The following is a 16,341-nucleotide window of genomic DNA, read 5'->3' on the forward strand; positions in this document are numbered from 1 at the left end:
AATGGCTGAACAATTTCTGATTTGGAACATCTAAACTATCCATTCTAGGCTGAAAGGCGGAAAAAGAGGCAGCATGTGAATCTGCTTTTGAAATGCCTTCTAGGATTTGACAAAGAAACATTTGTTAAGACTTTGGTATGTAAATCTAATGGGAAGTACCCAGGTACTCCTGAAGGCTGCCTTAGGGAGTTTCCATGGATGGACATTTTTCTCTCCTCTTCCTGTGCAAGAGGAGTTGATTTTCTTTGTTGTCCTTCTGTGCTTCTTTTAGATAAAGCCAAATTATTGAGGGTTCTTCTTTGCAAGATGGCATCAACCATTCCCTCCCCTTCCTCGTTTATGTTGCTTGCAGGTTCTGAGCTTGGTGAAGCATCAGACTGATGTCCCTGGAGGATAGGCAGAAAATACTTGGTCTATGCACATGAGTAGGGTTACTACATTATTTATTATCCAAACCCTTTTGTGAGTGAAAGGGACACTACTAGTAACTAAACCTGGACAATTGGCATAAACAGAAACTGTCTTAGCAAATTGAAATGAATGGTCATCCTGTGTCTAAGGGAATAAGTGATGTCTGGTGTATAGAACCTCAATTCTAATGCTTAAGGTTGGATATTTTCTAGTTACTCCCTTAGATTACTATAAAGATCATTTTATGCTGTTGATAGCAAATTTAGCAATAAGATGATTTCCATATGACTCAGAATACATCCCCCTTGTTAAATAATATAGCTCCTGGATAGGATGTATTACAAAGAAAATGTTCTGTGCAACTTCTTTAAAGAAGTCTTTCAAATGGATTTTTTTTTTTTTTTTTTAGGATGCCACCACCCACTACTTACAAAGAAAGTCTTTAGGGGAAGCAGCAGACCCCTCAGGCCATTTCTAGCAAAGAGATGTACATTTAGTACCAATAACACAAAAACACTCTTGTAACTATGCCCAAACTAATTTTGTGCCCAATATATTTTTGTCTTCAAACTACAATCAGATTGCTGTTTCTCTTCTGTTTGTTTTACCACTTCCCTTCTAAATATTTTGCATCATCCCGGAGATTTTCCCAAATGTGATCTACTCATTTGGAGGGCCACATTCCTTTGACTTGTGGCATTAGGTTTTGTCGCCATGGCAAGGGTTGTTTATCATAAGGGACTACTTTAGAGGATGGGCACTTCTCACAAAAATTTCAATCTCTTTTCTTCCTCTTCTCCCACATGCTCAGATATTCTGAGACAGCAGCCCAGATATGGCTTTCTCTAATCATAAACTACATTCCTAGAGTGTGAACTTTTCTTTGCTCTGCTTTCAAGATAGGGAAATTTTTGGCTCTGTTTATTTCTTTCAAACTGGGCAGTGCCCTCTTGTCAAGTGTTATGACTAATCCACTTGTCAGGGGTGGAATCTCCTAATAGTTCTCTCCAGGTAAATCCTATCACTCAAGCTTGTGGGGAAAAAAAAAAAAAAATGCCGCAGAGGCCAAAGAGTAACCTCATAGTGGTCACAACCAATGCAATGGACAGAGGCCTCTGTTGACCATGGGGATTTTTTTCCAAGAGAAGGAAAGTTTAGTCAGAGCCTGACAGTTCTTGCACTCTCACATTCCTACAGAGGAACCAGCTTGGGGAGTGATAAGAACCCTGGGTTGACACCCTGATTATGCCTACCTTTTTATTTGTTAAATGTGGAAATTGACTTCATCCAATTAATAAGAGCAGGAAACAGTTTTTGTTTTCTTTTTGTAGGAAAACATGAAGTAACAGTTTTATCTTAATTTGTCAGGCATTGCCCAAGAGACTACAGCCATTTGGGCTGGTGGCCAAAAAATCATTCTAAGTCCCAAGTATTAACACCAGATATAGAAAGAATGCTAATTGGTTTTCCAGCTGAAACATAATAAGGTACTTGGTGCCAAAAATGCTGTATGGCATGGAAACCCCAAGTTTACACAATAGGGCATGATTGCAATCTGGGGGCTCCATTTGTGCTCATATGCAGAGCTAAACAAAAGGAGGTGTTTCACTCCTCTGCCTTTGTAGAATAGAAAGCCTCTGCTCCAGATCTCACTCAGCCTGGTGTTGCACCAGGCTTCCCACAGTCTTCCTGCCAAATCTCCAAGTTTTTTCCTGGCTGCCATTCAGGAAAGTACAGCTCTGTCCGTATGATGGAAAGTTAAAAAGGCCTTGCTTGGATACGCTGAAATACATACAAACACTGCTTGACGTATGGAGTAGGCTGGCTTTGCACAGGCTTCTCCTGCCTGCATTCTAAGGGAAAAGAATTCAAGACTTTTAAAAGTCATTTGAGTTAAGCAATGGAGATATTAGCTGGAAGAAAAAAAAAAGTATTTTTTAAAGCAAATTTAGTGTTCCCCTTAATCCCAACCATCTTACTTTCATTAGTAAAATATGAACTAATTTCAAGAGTCCATCCAGCCTGGGCTGTTTTTTTGTTTTTTTTTTTTGTTTTGTTTTGTTTTTTTGTCTTTTGTCTTTTTTGGGCCGCACCCATGGCATATAGAGGTTCCCAGGCTAAGGGTCAAATTTGAGCTGTAGCTGCTGGCGTATGCCACAGGCGCAGCAACATCAGATCTGAGCCTTGTCTGCGACCTACGCTACAGCTCACAGCAACCCCAGATCCTTAACCTACTGAGCAAGGCCAAGGATCCAACCCACGTCTCAAGGCTACTAGTCGGGTTTGTTAATCACTGAGCCACGATGGGAACTCCAGCTTGGGCCATCTTTAACTTAAGGACATATTTAGTATGTATAGAATATGCTGAATGTAGATGTTCGAGTGAGAAGATCGCTGGAAATGAGTTGGCAAGAGTTGCTCTTATGGCCATTGGTATAGCTTAAACTGGGGCGGTACTCTGAAGCATATTGGCTTATTGCCAGCCTTGCCTGTGGCTTCACACCTTGATTCCGGGCCTACGTCATTGATGGAAAAGTCTTGAAACAATCTCTTAATACCTAGAACCCTAGTCTCATTATTTCTGATTGAAGGTAAATACCACTGCCAAATTCATAGCATTTAACTAATATTATCCAAAATGCTTTTCAACTATAGTTAATAATAAAGTTGATTAACTATTGTTAATAGTTAATTAACTATTAATCAATAATGATTAATAGATTATTCATTAATAATGATTATAGACTATGACCCTTATGCTAGTCATGTATATAATGATGTAACTAATTTAAAAATATTTTAAATAAAAGAATTACTTTGATAACAGAGGTAAAACATAGTCTCAAAATAACTGACTTCTGCCAAAGTATACAGAGAATAAAACAGGCCATAAGCTTTCATTGATGTGTAGAAAATAAACCATTTTTAACAGAAACTGGCAAACATTGTTCCTTTCTATTAATACCTTTCTTTTGTTTATTACTTTTTGGTTGTTTGTTATTATTAGTGTGTTTCCCCTAGAGTAGTGAGGCAGAATGGGATATATTTGAGAGTGTAGAAAGCATTTATTTAAAAGTGCTGGGCATCAGGACTTGTTACATGCAGAATTAATATTTCTGACTTTTAATTGGGTTCGTTCCCACTAAATTAATTTTCCAATGCCCCTATCCTTTAATTTAGGCCCCACTCACCTTTGGAACATTGCTGCCTCTGTGACATTGTGCTTGCTTTTTCTCTCACTTGGAGTGATCTCTCTTCTCTCTTCCATCTTCTAGGTCCCAGTTCAGTTTCCATAGTCCTGAGACTATGTTAGCATCATGTAGTTTCCCATTTATCTGAACTCTTATTGGTCTTACTATTTTTATGAAACAAGGTAAGGATGTGCTGGGTTCACAAATAGGGTGGGAATCATAAAATTCACCTGTGAAGCCATCTGGTCCTGCCTGGACTTTTGTTTGTTGGAAGTTTTTTACTCACAATTTCAATTTCAGTACTTGTGATTGGTCCATTCATCTTTTCTATTTCATCTTGGTTTAGTCTTGGAAGATTGTACTTTTCTAAGAATTTGTCCATTTCTTCTAGGCTTTCTGTTTTATTGGCATGTAGTTGCATATAGTAGTCTCTTATGATCCTTTGTGTGTTTCTGTGATGTCCATTGTAACTTCTTTTTCATTTCTAATTTTATTGATTTGAGTCCCCTCTTTTTTTCTTGATAAGTCTGGCTAAGGGTTTATCATTTTTGTTGATCTTTTCAAAGAACCAGCTTTTACTTTCATTGATCTTTTCTATAGTTCTTTTCTTTTTCATTGATTTCTGCTCTGATCATTATGATTTCTTTCCTTCTACTAACTTTAGGTCTTGTCTGTTCTTCTCTCTCTGGCTTCCTTAGATGTAAAGTTAGGTTGTTTATTTGAGGTTTTTCTTGTTTCCTGAGGTAGGCTTGTATTGTTATAAACTTCCATCTTAGAACTGCTTTTGCTGAATCTCACGAATTTTGGAGTGTTGTATCTTTGTTGTCATTTGCTTCTAGATATTTTTTAATTTCCTCTTTGATTTCTTCAGTGATCCATTGGTTGTTTAGTAGCATGTTGTTGAGTCTCCACGTGTTTGTGTTTTTTGCAGTTTTTTTCTTGTTGTTGATTTCCAGTCATATAGTGTTGTGGTCGGAAAAGATGCTTTATATGATTTCAATTTTCTTAATGTTACCAAGGCTTGATTTGTAGCTCAGGATGTGATCAATCTTAGAGAATGTTCCGTGTGCACTTGAGAAGAATGTGTATTCTGTTGCTTTTGGATGGAATGTCCTATAAATATCCATGAAGTCCATCTGGTCTAATGCTTCCTTCAGGACCTGTGTTTCCTTATTGATTTTTTGTCTGGTTGATCTGTCCATTGATGGAAATGGGCTGTTAAAGTCCCCCACTATCATTGTGTTATTGTCAATTTCTCCTTTTAAGGTTGTTAGCAGTTGCCTTATATATTGAGGTGATCCTATGATGAGTGTGTATATAATTACAATTGTTATATCTTCTTCTTGGATTGGTCCTTTGATCATTATGTAATGTCCTTCCTTGTCTCTCAAAATGTTCTTCATTTTAAGATCTATTTTGTCTGATATGAGTATTGCTACTCTAGCTTTCTTTTGATTCCTGTTTGCATGGCATATTTTCTTCTATCCTCTCACTTTCAATTCGTATGTGTCCTTAGAAGTGAAGTGGGTCTCTTGAAGACAGCATATATATATATATATATGGGTCTTGTTTTTGTATCCATTCATCCAGTCTATGTCTTTTGGTCGGGGCGTTTAGTCCATTAACGTTTAAGGTAATTATTAGTATGTATGTTCTTATTGCCATTTTATTAATTGTTTTGAATTTAGTTTTGTTACTCTTTTTTCTTCCCTTCTTCTCTTGTTCTCTCTTCTTGGGATTGATGACTACCTTTAGTGCCGTATTTAAGTTGATTTTTCTTATTTGTGTATGTATCAATTGTAGATTTTTGGTTTGCAGTTGCCCTGAAGTTTTGATATAGGAGTCTATATATATTTACGAGGTTGTTTTAAGTTGTTGGTCTCTTAATTGCAAGTGTATCTCCAGTGTTCTGCATTAGTACCCTCTTCCTCTCACAATTTCTGATTTTGGTAGCATAATTGTGCGTGGATGATTTTCTGTCTTTACTGTGTATATGCCTTTACTGGTGAGCCTTGTCATTTGCGGTATTTTTGTTTCTGGTTGCAGCCTTTTCTGCCTAGAGAAATTCCTTTAGTATTGTAAAGCTGGTTTAGTGGTGCTGACTTCTCTTAGCTTTTGCTTATCTGAAAAGATTTTGATTTCTCTTTCAAATCTGAATGAGAGCCTTGCTGGGTAAAGTAATCTTGGTTGGTTTTTTCCTTTCATCACATTAAGTATATCATGCCACTCCCTTCTGGCTTACAGAGTTTCTGCTGAAAAATCTGCAGATAACCTTATCAGGGTTCCCTTGTATGTTATTTGTTTCTTTTCCTTAGCTGCTTTCAATATTTTCTCTTTGTCTTTAATTTTGATCAGTTTGATTAATATGTGTTTCAGGGTGTTCCTCCTTGGGTTTATTTAATGTGGTACTCATTGTGCTTCCTGGATTTGAGTGAGTGGTTCTTTTCCCATGTTAGGAAGTTTTTGGCTATTTTCTCTTCGAATATTTTTTCTGTCCCTTTCTCTCTCACTTCTCCTTCTGGCACCCCTATAATATGGATGTTGGTGTGTTTAACGTTGTCCTAGAGTTCTCTGAGAGTCTCTTCATTTCTTTTCAACCTCTTTTCTCTTTTATTTTCCACTTCAGCTTCACAGGAAAATTCTATCAAACATTTAGAGAGGAGCTAACACCTAGGCTTCTGAAACTATTCCAAAAAATTACAGAGAAAGGAACATTCCCAAACTCATTCTCTGAGGCCACCATCCCCCTGATACCAAAACCAGAAAAAGATGCCACAAAAAAAGAAAATTACAGGCCAATTTCACTGATGAACATAGATGCAAAAATCTTAAACAAAATACTAGCAAACTGAATTCAACAATACATCAAAGGAATTGTACATCATGATCAAGTGGGAGTGCAAGGATTCTTCAATATCTGAAAATCAATCAGTGTGATACACCACATTGACAAACTGATGAATAAAAACCATATGATCCTCTCAATAGATGCAGAAAAAGCCTTTGACAAAATCCAACACCCATTTCTAATAAAAACCCTTCAGAAAGTGGGCATAGAGGGAACCTACCTCAAAACAATAAAGGTCATATATGACAAACCCAGAGTTAATATTATACTCAATGGTGAAAAGCTGAAAGAATTCCCAATGAGATCAGGAACAAGAAAAGAATGTCTACTCTCACCACTATTAGTCAACATAGTTTTGGAAGTCCTAGCCATGGCAATCAGAGAACAAAAAGAAATAAAAGGAATCCAAATTGGAAAGGAAGAAGTAAAACTATCACTATTTGCATATGACATGATACTATACCTAGAGAATCCTAAAGACTCTACCAGAAAACTGTTAGAGCTCATCCACGAATTTGGCAAAGTTGCAGGATACAAAATTAATACACAGAAATTGACTGCATTTTTACATACTAACAACAAAAGATCAGAAAGAGAAATTAGGGAAGCAATCCTGTTTACCATTGCATCAAAAAGAATAAAATACTTAGGAATAAACCTACTAAAGAGACAAAAGACCTATACTCTGAAAACTATAAGACACTGATGAAAGAAATCAAAGATGACACAAACAGATGGAAAGACATACCATGCTCTTGGATTGGAAAAATCAATATTATCAAAATGACAATACTACCCAAGGCAATCTACAGATTCAGTGCAATTCCTATCAAATTACCAAGGACATTTTTCATAGAAGTCAAACAAAATATTTTAAAGTTTGTTTGGAAGCATGAAAGACCAAGAACAGCCAAAGCTGTCCTGAAAAAGAAAAGGAGCTGGAGGAATCAGGCTCTGTGGCCTCAGACTATACTACAAAGCTACAGTCATCAAAACCATATGGCACTGGCACAAAGACAGAAATATAGATCGGTGGAACAGAATAGAAAGCCCAGAACTGCCAGAGGCCAGCTCCGGCGGCCAGGGAGCGTATGCTTTTTCCTGATAGGAGAGGGATGTGGCGTCAGTGAATGTACAATTACGGAGACAACCTCTTTGTCCCTTCTTTCAGGGTGCTGGACTGCTCAAACTTTATTGGCAACAGTGGTTGATTATATAGACAGTTTTTCACTACAGATTACATCATAGTGTTAAAAGTACATTGGTTAACTATTAGGCTTTGTTTTTTGATCACATGGTACAGTAGCAATACATTACATTCTAAAATCTTCAACTTAACTAAATTTAATGAGTACAGTTCAAGGACAAACAGGTGCAGCATATCATGTGGGAAAGAGGAGACCCAGCACAAACCATCTCATGGCCAGCCAATTCCCACAAGCTGAAGAAGGCACAAATGCAAAAAATCTTGTCTTTAGACTAGTGTCTATCTTTAAAGCATCCTTGGCAGGAAGACAGTATGAGAAAATACAAATCAACTTAGCCAGCTACCACTAAAAGTTTCTAAAATCAAGGACAAGACTCACAGCTGGGTTTCTTTTGATCAAGAATAATATATGTCTAACCTCTATAGGCCTCATTAAAATCCTAACTCTAAAGTTTACTGTATAACTAGTTTGTAGATAAACACTCTGTTTTAATTAACTTGGATATGAATAGCAGAAAGTCCTTCAGGATGAAATTCTTATTATATGATTGTTGTGATTTTGTGAAATCACAAATCACCACAGGAAAATAAGAATGGGAAATAGGAATAATAAGCAAATAATCAGGAAAGACTGAGGAAAACTCAGTGAGTAGCAAGTGAAAAACAGAAAAGACTAAGTCATCCATGGAACAATCCCTACTCAGCAACACAAAATGGAAATTATTTTCTGGGAAGTTTAGTTTTCCACCTGTGTCAGCAGGTGAGCCTTATTGTCTTCTGGGGCCTGTTCTCAGAATTATGCCGTGCAGGCAGGCATCCCCTTGTTTAGGAGCCTGCCCTCAGAATTGTACCGTTCAGACAGGCCCCTTTTCCTGATTATGAGCTTGCCCTCGGAATTGCACTGTTCAGGCAAGTTCCCTTCCTCAGCTTCTTGTATTTTCTCGGCTCCCCGCACAGAACTAAACCCACGTGCCTACAGCCAACTAATCTATGACAAAGGAGGCAAGAATATATGAAGAAAGCACAGCTTGTTCAATAAGTGGTGCTGGGAAAACTGGACAGCCACACGTAAAAGAATGAAATTAGAACACTTCCTAGCACCATACACAAAAATAAAGTCAAAATGGATTAAAGACCAAGATATAAGACCAAACACTATAAAACTCTTAGAGGAAAATCTAGGCCAAACACTCTCTGACATAAATGACAGCAATATCTCAGATCTACCTCCGAGAATAATGACGATAAAAACAAAAGTAAACAAATGGGGCTTAATTATACTTAAAAGGTTCTGTACAGCAAAAAAAACCTTAAACAAAATGAAAAGACAACCCACGGAATGGGAGAAAATATTTGCAAATGAATTGACTGACAAGGGATTAATCTCCAAAATTTAAAAACACCTCCTACCGCTCAATACCAAAAAAACAAACAACCTCACCAAAAAATTGGCAGAAGATCGAAACAGACAATTCTCCAAAGAAGACACACAGATGGCCAAAAAAACACATGAAAAGATGTTCAACATCACTAATTATTAGAGAAATGCAAATCAAAACCACTATGAGGTACCACCTTACACTAGCCCGAATGGCCATCATCAAAAAGTCTACAAACAATAAGTGCTGGAGAGGATGTGGAGAAAAGGAACCCTATTACACTGTTGGTGGGAATGTAAATTGGTGACACCACTGTGGAAAACAGTATGGAGATTCCTCAGAAAACTAAAAATAGACTTACCACTTGATCCAGCAATCCCACTCCTGAGCATCTATCCAGAGAAAACCATGATTCGAAAAGACACATGTACTCCAGTGTTCATTGCAGCACTATATACAATAGCCAAGACATGGAAACAACCTAAATGTCCATTGACAAAGGAGTGGATCAAGAAGATGTGATACATATACACAATGGAATATTACTCAGCCATTAAAAAGAAAGAAATAATGGCATTTGCAGCAACATGGATGGACCTAGAAACTATCATGCTAAGTGAAGTCAGTCAGACAATAAGACACCAAAACCAAATGCCATCACTTACATATGGAATCTGAAAAAAGGACACAATGAACTTCTTTGCAGAATAGATACAGACTTACAGACTTTGAAAAACTTATGGTTTTCAAATGAGATGGGTTGGAGGGTTGGGGGCACTGAGGGTTTGGGATGGAACTGCTATAAAATTGGTTTCTGATTATCGTTCTACAACTATAAATGCAATAAAATTCATTGAGTAATTAAAAAAAAACAAATTGGTGGAAATCAAAATGGGATCCAGAATATGAAGAGGAAAAAGGAGCATTTTTTTTTTTTTAATTGCAAGGAGCAGAGACTCACTCAACCAAGTTAAGGAGAATGTATTGTAAACCTATGGCATCCAAGTAATAGGTCTTGTAGGGTTTGCAGTGGAACCTGTCAGAAGCCTAGATGGCTCCCTCTCTCTCCAGTTCTCAGGGTTTTATAGTACCCGTTTGACTCTCTCAGGAATATCTACTTTTATACTCTTCCTTTTTCTCTGCCAAATATCCCTTTTTTTTATCATTTTAGTTTTCTTTCCACTCAGCTACCTACACATTCTGGTTTAATTTTTGGTGGGTATAGCCCAGACACCTGACATCGAGAACTACAGAGAAATGTATCTAGTCATTTATGATGGAGCATGAGGAGGATAATGTGAGAAAAAGAATGTATGTGTATATGTATGTGTGTGTGTGTGTGTGTGTGTGTGTGTGTGTGTGTGTGTGTGTGTGACTGGGTCACTTTGCTGTACAGTAGAAATTGACAGAACACTATAAGCGAACTATAATGAAAAAATAAAAATCATTATTAAAAAAAGAACTACTATGCTTTCCAGATGCCAGACTTAATTTTTACTGATGTCAGTACCATAGAAAATGTTACTCCTTTAGGTAAAAAAGTTATTATCCTCATAACTAAAAACGTGGTGAAAACTCAAGAGCTGTTAAATAGCTTAAAATTCCTGCTTGGGCTTAGGAGTACAGTAGCTATAGATTATAGTCATGTTGTCTTGAGTAGGATGAATATCAGTTATATCAGTAACTTTAGAAAGAGACATGAACATTTTTGATTTTACACTTTCTATTTTCCCCCATTCCTGTAACTGATTTCATTAAATAGTTAGTGGTTGTTTCTGCAAGATTTTGTAATTACATAGTCTAATACATCTACAAAATCCAGTGCTGTCCCTTGATTGTTTGAAAACAAGGTTTCATATAATTAGGAAAATTTAAGATTTAATAGTTAATTCTGATTTTGTGACAATTTAGAATGCCACTTGGGTGATAATTGTTTTAGTTTTTTTCCGTGGTAACTCTGAAATTGGTATGTGATAAATTTGGACTGAGTCAAGCTTGCAAGGAGTCCAGAATAGCAAGGAGCTGATAATTGCCGGCATTATAGAAAGGTGCTTTTTCAGTGTACTCTTTGTAGTATCGTTAGGGTTGCTAAGGTTTGCCTTGGGCTTTAGAACCATATTTGTGATGACTAGTTGGAGAATTCCTGGGAAGTAGTTTCTGGAGTTCTTCAATATGATCAGTGAAACCAAGGGGATAGTCCAAGCTCAATTACTATGTTCTTAAGAAATCATGCCATCTTTCCTGCCAATTGCCTCTGAAACATTTTAAAACATTTGTTAACAACTTCTGGAAATCAAGCCACCCCAATCTTATAACTGGGCCTTGATTTCTCTATAGAATGTGATTCATGGGTTTTTACATTTCCTACCCAAATTTCCTTCTCTAAGAAGGAGCCCTTTTGCCCTGTTCACTTGCAGTACTCCTAAGGAAGACCTGGTAACATTGACCTCTTTGGCAAAGTCTAGGGAGAGAATATTAGGGAAGAGAATTTTACCAATGTTTGATTGAGCATAATCAGACTCAATTTCCTTCTTGTATTACAGCACAAGACCAGTGCAGTACTGATACCTTGTTATCCCAGAGTATCTTCTCTTGCCTGGCCCTTCTGGATGTGAGTATCTTTTCATAGAATTACCATTGTATGTCCAATGATCAGTAATGTTAATTATGATGCTAGCTCCTAAGCTTCCTTTGGCGTGATGTAAATGGTTTACCCCTTTTCTTGCAAGATATAAGCTTTGCCTGGAAAGGAGCAGAGATGCTGCCCTTGCAGGCTAAACAGAGACTGGTGTGTCTGCAATGAGTGGCAGGTACTCTGGAATACACATTCCTGTGCAGGAGACCTCAGTGATGAGTTTGGCAAGAAAGCTGTGGTTGAGTGAGGGCGAAAGGAATTAATAAGTTGTGTCTTTACTTACTATGGACTCTACAAACTTGTCTAGATTGTTGATTCTAGGACATTTACATATGTCAGGTTTGATCCCAAGTCAGATGCCAAAGAAAAGTCACTAAAAGTTTAATTGCAACTCCTTCCATAATACTGTTCTGCTATACATTGTCAAAGTAGTCCCTTGAGTTATAAAGTACATAGATGGCACAACTCAGCATTAAACATTTTACTAGTCCTGTATTAAAAATACAAATTTGAAAAATTTGACCATCACTGATGAGAAGTATACTTCTATTATCCCACAAACCTATCAGTTATGATTATGAAGCAGGAATAAAATAATTGCATGTAAGTTATATTGTGGGCTTCACAGACTTTCAGAACAATGTGCTTTTTCTTTCAAGAACTTTTGTTTTTGTTGCCTCAAGATATGAATTCTTGTCATCATGTGAATCCCAGGGAGCAAACTTCTGAGCATAAAACTTTCAGTGTGCCCCTGTGAACAGCATTTTAAATGCAGAGCATTTAGTATCTTCAGAAAGATCAGACTAAATGTTGCAACCATAGGATAAGCTTAGGCTGTTATAGAGGATGAGGATTTAGGGAATTAAGCAAGAGATGCTGGAAATTGAAAAAAAAGATGCCCAAATACAAAAAGTGAAAGTAAATAGAAGATAAAGTCAGTTAAATATCTCAGAGCAATATCTCAGAATAAAGCAAAAAAGATATAAAAGTTAAATACGGAAAATCAATTTAGGATAGTGTGAACCTATTAAAAGTTCTAGAAAGAGTGAACAGAGAAAATGGAAGAATGAAAATGATTAAGGATATAATACAGGAAAATTATCCAGTGTTGAAAAAAGATATAAGTTTGAAATTTGAAAAAAATCCACAAAGTGCTAAATGGGATGAATGAGGAAAAAGACCCATCTGAACTTACTCTAGTACAATTTCAGATATTTAAAGACTTTAAAAGAATACGCATAGGGAGTTCCCATTGTGGCACAGCAGAAATGAATCCGACTAGTATCCATGAGGATGTGGGTTCCATCCCTGGACCCGCTCAGAGGGTCAGGGATCCGACATTGCCATGAGCTGTGGTGTAAGTTGCAGACATGGCTTGGATCCTGCATTGCTGTGGCTGTGGTGTAGGCCAGCAGCTGTAGCTCTAATTCTGCCCCTAGCCTGGGAACCCCCATGTGTCTCAGGTGCAGCTCTATAAAAGAAAAAAAGGAAAAAAAAAAAGAATACACATAGAAAGAGCATACTATTCACTCCTATAGTACACAATATTGATAAAATCATGACATTGTAAATGCTGCTTGTTATTTCCCAGCTTCAATGACTCACCTACAGACAAGGCTTTAAATATTGATTATAGATAATGCAACAATAAAATGTAAATATGATTGGATTGCCTACATGAATCCACCTGGGCTGTGCACTGCCTAACTCTAAGAGGCACTATTCTCAAAGGAGGCAACAGAACAGCAGAACTGACTGTTAAAATTCTTGCTATTGGAAAGTAAAGACGCTATAGATGATGGAGAGAGAGAGCAGTGGAGGTGGAGATAGTGCTAAGACAATTTGCAGAGTCTAAAGTTGAAACAAGAAGTAAAGGTTTAGTATATCAGTCAACAATTATTAAACTATAGAAGGGCTATAGTGTGTGTGTGTGTGTGTGTGTGTGTGTGTGTGTGTGTGTGTGTGTGCACGTGCACATAAAACAAAACTCAGGAGAAAGGACAGGTAAAGAGCAGTGTGTTTGCTGATACCTCTGTTTGGAGTTCAAAGGTACCTCCTAAAACTGATCAATCAGAAAACGGTAGTATCAGTCAGAGTGAAGAACAAAGAGGAAACCACCAGAACAAAAAATAGAAACTCTGGGAGGTGGCGTAAGTGGCAGCATGTAGGACAGAAAATGTCGCTTTTCTTTTAATATTATTTGAATTTGTTCTGTATATATGTGTTGACTAGTTAAACAAGGAGGCCATTAGTCCTGAGTACCTCTAATACCATGGTGGCCTATTTATACAAACCAAAATCTAAGCCAGTAAATGCCTTGAGGTGATGAAATTAAAATACTGAGGGCAATCAATCATAAATGGCCAACTAGGCTTTAAGTTGTAGCCAATCAATAATTTTCTTTCTTTTCTTCTGCACTTTCTCTATGTAAGTCGTTACCTTGGGTCTTGTCAGGCAGAGTACTCCTAATTATTTCCAATTTGGCCCTGCTCAATTGGAATCCACATTTGCTCAAATAAACCCTTGAAATGTTTAATGTTTCAGTTTATCTTATGCAATGTATTATTTGGCAGTAATAATGGAGGGGGCAGTGGGAGCGGGACCATCATCTTTTTTTTCACATCATCATAATGTAAAATGATCACCCTGTTGTCAATGACTGTAAAGGGGCATATACAAATTACCAAAAATCAAACAGACCCCAAATTGCTGCAGATTTAGTATGCCTCATAATTTTGACCCTAATGAAGTTGAGGTATAGAGTACTACTTTTGTATTATAATTTTGTGGACAAATTATCAGTGTATCATCTTTCTCATGGATATGGAGCTTTCTTTTTTCCCTTTGGATACTGGTGAGTTTATTTCAGATATAACTTACTACTAACACTTCAAGATCTTTATTACATAGTGATTTCTCAAATATAAAACATATGCATTTTATTTGAGCCTCACCAAAATTCCGTGACAATTTATGTCAGGCATTACTACTTCCATTGTATTGATAAAGTTGAGTGAGGTTAAGAAGCTTGTCTTAGGTCACTGAGGTGGGGAAAGAGCCAGCACTCAAATTGTCTCCCTTCCCTACTCAACATGGTTTCTTAAGGGGAAGATTGAATGATATTAAAACGTATGGGCAGCTTTTTAAAAATGTCAAATACACATTACCACGGAGGAAGAAAGAGCCACCCCAAACAGGAAATCCATGTGAATGCCTCATCTATAATCTTTCTTATTCTGAACTCTTTTTCAAATTGAACAATATAGTAGTTAAAAATGTATCTTGCAGAAAAAGCTGTTGAAAGACACTGTAAAAGTGAAGAGAAATAAGTTGGAGGAAGAAAAGCCAAAAGCTTTCCTTAAAATCTATGATCTTATTTAATTTCTGTGCCAATCTGAGTACTTTCTGATGTCTTATAAAGCACCTTCTGACCTAAAATTAAAAATTGGTTGTAATGGAGATTTTAAAAAACAGTGTAAATTTATCCACCCACCTCTTTTCCACATTCATTAGCCTTTTCTTCCTATGCTTAGTGTCTATACAAAATGAAGATGGAGGAAAGGGTTAGGGAATGGGGCGGAGAGAGTGGGAGGGTGTTGAATAGGAAATGTAACTTATCTTTCATACCATTTGAATTTGTTTAATATGTGCATGTATGGAGGGAGGTGATTAAACCATAGGTAGGAGAGTACAGACCACTAATGCATCCTTTTTGTAAAGTTGTGTGATTCCTTTAGAGTTAAAATCTTATCAGAAGACCACAAATCTAATCAGGAATTTCAGGGAATATTCTGTTTCTGTTTTTAGATCTTTGAAGCTCTGCTTTTATAACACAGAACCCTTGACTTAAATTGAACATAAAAAATTTGTAAAGCAACTCCAGTTGTAAGATACTCTCTTTCTTCTGTGCGAATGCTTGATGAGTTTGTCCAAATTTTGGTTCTTCCCACTTGACTAAGTTTCTATCCGCTAGAACAAGGTGACCTGCCAAGCTAGAAAGGACAAAATGTAGTGACTCACAGAAATGTTTTTTCTTTTATTTCTAAACAAGTTAAGTGCAAAGGCCATCAGTAAAAGTAATTTTAACAGCTGTTATCAGTTTGTAGTGAGGCAGTCCCTCTTCCTTCTTCCCTCTCCACCCACCCTCAAATAGAAAACCCTCACCCAAGAGAAACATTCTACAAAACTTTTAAAAGTATGTTGGTTTTAGTGTATATGTTAATTCTTGGAATTACTTTGGATTTGGAGTGCTGAACTAAATTGTTACTAAAGTTTATTTTTTTTTTACCCTTACAGACAATGTAAAATTGATTCATAAAAGGGTACCTAGCCATAAAGAATTCAAATGTAATTTAGCTTAAATCCTTCACTGTTTTAATCTCAATGACAAAAAAGATGTTTTTGGATCAGGAAGTAATTTTTTATCACTGGTGTTCAATTAGCCTGTTGAGATATGTATAATCAGGAATTATGTAACTTTAATTGCATCCACATTATCAAATACAAGTGAAAATAATGAGGCTTATTTCTTCCATAGATTCAAGTGTCTTTGAAAAAATGAACAATCAATAGCTGCTATTAACAGAATAGTTCTCTTATTTTCAAAAATCTGGAGTGAGATTAATAGTATCATTTAAAAATCTAAAGTGCTTTTATTCAGGGCCAGGAGA

At 36.7% G+C, this 16,341-nt stretch overlaps 1 protein-coding gene across 5 annotated transcripts in view; it reads left to right on the forward strand.

Annotated features, from left to right (window-relative positions):
* The window catches only part of TFEC (transcription factor EC), a 631,163-nt gene that overhangs the window by 261,828 nt on the left and 352,994 nt on the right, over positions 1-16,341 (forward strand). For all 5 annotated transcript variants that reach the window (XM_085006038.1, XM_085006034.1, XM_085006036.1 and 2 more), the window contains one exon: positions 11,580-11,647. The gene's annotated coding sequence lies outside the window, so the exon portion shown is untranslated. The remainder of the gene's footprint in view (positions 1-11,579; positions 11,648-16,341) is intronic.

This window comes from Sus scrofa, chromosome 18, assembly GCF_054392235.1.
Source record: "Sus scrofa isolate SSC_HxYL_T2T_F1_AM1 chromosome 18, Sscrofa_HxYL_maternal_Yorkshire_Landrace_v2.0, whole genome shotgun sequence".
Taxonomy (NCBI): domain Eukaryota; kingdom Metazoa; phylum Chordata; class Mammalia; order Artiodactyla; family Suidae; genus Sus; species Sus scrofa.